Here is a 5,892-nt window from a genome sequence, read left to right on the forward strand (position 1 = left end):
ATTATATAATTACATAACTATGAAATTGTAAAATAAAAAAATTATTGATGTTACGATATTATAAAATTACAAAATTATAAAATATAAAAATATGAATTGTGAAATTAGATAATTAAAATATTATAAATTAAAATTAATAAATTATATTTTTTATTTTATATTCAATAATTTCATAATTTTGTTATTGTCTAATTTTATAATTTTATATTTTTTATCTTTAAATTTTTAATTTTTTTATTTTTATAATATTAATTTACTTTAAATATATATTTTGTTAAAATATAGTAAATCTTTATAAGGGAGACTTTTATCATTAAAGTCTTTTAGTATTATATGACCATATTAAAATAAAATGGCAGTATAAAGTAATTGTCACATCAAATAATTAACGTAAACTAATGATAAATGCTCAAATCAAAAGTTTTAATATTTTAATAACTTAATAGACAAAATTTTAATAGACATTCAATTGAAAAATTTAAAGTTTTCAAAGAACTCAAAAAATAATTAAAACTATTTTAATTTAATAAATAAAATATTTTTATAGAAGAATGGTACCAAAGTTATTAAAAGAAAATTATATCAAAGGTATAAATAAAAAATAATATAATTTTAGCATGAAAATAACAAAAACTTAAAAAGAATATTGTAGTATAAAGATATAATTTAGTATTTGGATAATTTCAATACTCCTTCCGGAGTGAATGAGAACGGTTGACGCATCCATTCCCTTATGTTAAATTAAGATGTTTTTAGAGAGAAACATTACTTTTATTTTTTGCCATGAAAATAGGGTTGGTAATATAGATTTCATCCGATAGGCTAAAAAGAAAAAACGTGAGGTCAGACGAAATATTGAGCTCGTTGGCCCAGACAAACCTAATTTGTAAAAGTTCGTAGCTTACATGTGCTGGTTCAAAAAAAAAAAGAAAAAAAATTGTCTTGGTATATATTAGTTACTTTATGGACTTCTGAATGAATGTTCTAAATTCTTTTATAATTAGAAAAGACAAGTTTTATGTAGTTTTCAATGTACTAAGATTTGAATAATACATTGTATATGTCAAAGTACGAATATAAATATGATGAAAATGTTAAATTATTAATTTATCATCAAACTTCCCAAAATTTTTGCTTAATTTTATGAACTTGTTAAAGTTTCTCAATTTGTTGAACATTGTGCGGGCTAGCTCAACTTGCATTGTGCGAGCCAAGTGCGGGTCATTTCAGCCCTACAAGAAAAGGATTTTATTTGTAATTATTATTTTTATATATTATACATTATACTTTTTTTCTTTAAATTTAAACTTGTTGTTATTGTTGAATTTTATTGAAATTTAAATTTAAGTATTAGGAAATTTATATTTATATTTGTTATAAGTGTGCTTGAATATTATTTTAAATAGATGAATATTATGAGTGACTATTATTCATCATGAGTTATTTAAATTATACATGAAACTGTAAATTAGTATAAATTTTTATCACATATATAGATGTATATAATTCTATTGATTAAGCTATATTTATCAATGTTACTAGCATATCATCAAGTTCAAGTTGACATGGAATGAGAATCTGTGTAATCGTAGAAAATTTACATTTTTAATCAATCATGTCATTGCAATTTAGTGAGTGGAGACTTTTCACTACTGTTATTAGTAATAGAATACGTTAAAAGTAAATCACATTTAACTTTTATGCACTAATACACGGCTAATTTATACACTATTCACTAAGTATTTTGATAAGAGTTTTCATTAACACTTCTCTTTAATTATTTAATGTTTTTCTCTCTCATTTATATGTAATTATATGTGTACACACTAATATACTATTGATCATAATTGGTGTAATTTCTAAAAAAAGAAAGAGTTTGTTACATAAACAGAATAAAACATCAATTGTTCAATTATTTGCCTTGGAGTTAATTATATATTTTTTTCATACATAATTTCAACTTATTCCTATATATAATTTTATATTACGCATTATTGTTATATCATGAAAATTTTATTAAAAGACAAAAGAACAAAAGAAATGGAAGACCACATTAAACTTATCCGGAAAGAAAATTCTGGTTAATAAAAGAAATTATTTAGTTAAAAAATGAAAATTGTATTGATATTTTCTAAAATTAGCAGTATGTTTTTTTTGTTATAAAAAATTATTAGTTTAGCATGAGGGATTGAATCATCGACCTTCTCCTTTTCCTTTATTATGCTTGCTAGATAGTTTAGTCATTGGTTTTGTGTAAAATAGTGTAAGAGTTTAATTTCTGATAATTTGGTAGTATAAGCATTTGTATTAAAGAGTATTTATTTGTATTTTTATTATTTAGTGATGTGTAATATTAATATATTAATCTAAAATGAAGAATAAAAAATCAGAAAATATTTGACAAGATTGTTGTATGACTTTGAGCAACAAAATTGCAATCTTTTGCATGTGATTGTGTTGTTTGACAATCAAAATAGGTGGCTGCTTTGAACTTAATTAATTACACAGTTCAAGATTTGACTTGATAGTGTCACAGTCCTCTATCCTACAGTTTCATATTATTTAACAAATGCTTTAGTCAATGCACACTCCTATGAATTTTTACTTCTGGTCACCTAAACAAATTAAAAATATATATATTATTCCCTCCATTTTAAAATCAATTTCATTACCACTTATTCAATATAATTTATAAATTTTACCATTTGGTCTATACACTTAGAAAATATTCATATTAGTTTCTATAAATCTTACCGGTCTATTTCTTTTACCTTTTATACTTTTCAATATATTTAAAAGAATTCAAAATAATATATATTTATATATGAAAGAATTGAAAATAATAACTTTTAGAGAAAAATAATTTTAAGTTCTTAAAGTTAAATGAAGATATGTAAGTGTTATTTTTAGTATAATATCATTAAAATTGAAAATGTTAGTCAATTTTGAAAACAATAAATATCATAATTAATATGACAAAATTTAAATACATTTAGAGAGTAGTATAAAGAAACTAAAATTTTAAGATATAAGAAAAGTGATAATCGTTTAAAAGAAAAAAATTCTTGGCCAATTTTAATATTTCTTTTATATTTCTGATTCCTATTTTCTTTTATTATCATCACTCAACGTTTTTTTTATTTTATTTCTCGCCTATACGATGGGGTTATATATACACCTTGACTAGGTATAATTTTCCCTCTATTTTATTCTACGGTTTTGACAAAATTTATATGCTTAGGGCATCATGATCATGATATATAATTTTTAAATTGCTATCACCACGTTTGGAATTATTTATTTAAATATTTGGGACTTGAAGTAGGTGATGATGTAATTGACTTAAATTAAAATAATCTCAATTTACTTGCGAAATAAGATTTTATTTTGTAGTACATTTTAGGTATTTGATACAGTCAAAAATAATTTATAGAAGGAAAGATTTTTGCGTATGGGAGTGTCTCTAAGTACATAATTATGAAGTCAAATTCTTGTGGTCCAACTGTTGAAGGTCTGCTATATTAAATTTTTCACTTTATATCATAAAAGAATGTAAGCTGCCATTTGTTTCAAATTTTAATATTTTCTTCAAATTTATTTCAATATGATTGTTTTAAATGACACTCTTGTTTTTCATTGGAAGTTGTTTTTCAGGAATTTAACTTGGAATAGATTATACTATTTACTATTACTTAACTTGAGATAAGCTACCTCTACACAACTTCACATTATATTAAAATCTTGAGCTAATAATACTTTCAAAGTATAACCATATGGATAAAAAATTTCCTTAATCAAATCATGGTTACATCGATCAATCCAAAACTTCATGAAAACTATATAATTATTGGATTTTTTAGAAAGGATCACCGGAAAGATTATACTAATAAGTGTAAATTCAACCCACACATAAGGAATTGACACCATTTTCAACTCAATATCTTAAGGCGATGAATTTATGGACTTTTATTATTATATGATGCTCAACTTTCTCATTTTTACTTAATATGGGACGGACTTAGACTCACACTTGGATTCTTAACAATAATAAATTAATAAGTGAGAAAGATATTAACTTTCATCCATATATGATTTACCTCTTTTTGATTATACATATTATATATAATTGGATTCCTTAAATATAATTCTTGATAATAAAAGTCTATTCTGTTTTTTTTTTGGAAGGTACAACTATTGAGCAAATAATCAACACAAGTTAATTCTTTGCCTTTGAATTTTGTGCATGCCTAATTTGATTTTCACAAAAAGAAAATAATATTTGTGTTACTTAAAGTAGGTAGATTTGACTAGGAAGATGAATAAATATAGCATTGGTGATTTTCTGCAATAATATTTGTTATTCCTTGCCCAACCCTAGACATTTAGCCATTTCTCCAACTTACCCTCAGAGTGGAACTGCATCCATATAAATATGTTAAGTCAAACATTGCCATTGACTAATCAGGCCAGTGATATTCTCTATGTTCTTAATTACTCTATTTTTTTTAGAATTTGAATTCCTCTTTTAAAAAAAAAATACATTTATGAGTACTGATTTGGATATTTAAAATATTATATATATATATATATATTAATATTAATGTATTTTTAAAGCTTAGCGTCAAAAAACCATGTTGTTCACCCTTTTGCCTATCTCATTATGCAAGTATTCAGGTCATACATATTTTGACTTTGGGTAAAAAAAAGTAAATAAAGTTTCATTACACTTAAATATTTTAATGTATGAATATATATTGTATAAACAAATCATTATACTTAAATTTATTAAATATGTATATTTTATTATTTAAAATACATAATATAATTTTATAAATATCTTTTATTCAATTATACTCTTATGCTATGATTTATTAATCAATTATCTTTAACAAAATACTCATGAGTAAACCATTACTGAATATACATACCAATATTACAAGTTGAGATGCTTGAATATTTATACTCATATATATATATATATATATATATATATATATATATATATATATGATAATGTCACTAAAAAGTGAGTTTAATTGATAAAATTAGTTTGTAAAATAAGAATTGTTCCAGTTTTATCTTTGGTGAATAGGAAATTTACAACAAATACAAACAAAAATAATGGTTAACATAATATTATGTAATCATATGTCACATTTTAAAATTTAAAAGACACAAAATAAAATAAAATATATATAATTATATAAAATAAAAATAAGACTTTGTACTCCTCTTTTATCTTAGTACTCTTGCATTTACCAAAGGGCAGTGAGTGCAGTCAATTTTAGGTTGTTGATGCATACCATTCATAATGCTTTTGTTGAATTAAGCCATGTGATTTCAGTGCTGACCACAACTTTTGAATTGGCACAAGTGTAGGACGCATACCCTAATCTTAGGGTACCCGCCATGCAACTTCGTTTCCTTCTACCTTATTTTCCTTCCACATGGCTTTCTGGGATTCTTCCACCTTTTCCTCTCAGAAATTTCAGGAACAATGGATTAGATTGACTTCAACCTGCACATTCTGAATTCAACTCACCTCTGTGCCTCTGACATACATACATTATTGTGCTTTCAATATTACCTTAAAAATCTTGACCTATGATGGTAATGGACAGGGCAATGTCACTATAAATATAGGTTTGAGAAAAACTATATAAAATATTCATTTTGTATTAAGAAGCTATTTATATAATTAAAGCTATTTATATCAAGAAATTTGTTTTCTTTTATATATATAAAATTCAAACGAATCTAAAGTTTTTGAACTCGCGAATGTCCTATATCATCATAGAGATAACAGAAAAAACATTAGACCAAACCAAACAAACCAATGATTAGTAAAGAGTGAGATCAAAGGTTCTAAGAGTACATGCAACAGGAAAAATT

Source organism: Vigna unguiculata, chromosome 10 (genome assembly GCF_004118075.2).
Source record: "Vigna unguiculata cultivar IT97K-499-35 chromosome 10, ASM411807v1, whole genome shotgun sequence".
Classification (NCBI taxonomy): domain Eukaryota; kingdom Viridiplantae; phylum Streptophyta; class Magnoliopsida; order Fabales; family Fabaceae; genus Vigna; species Vigna unguiculata.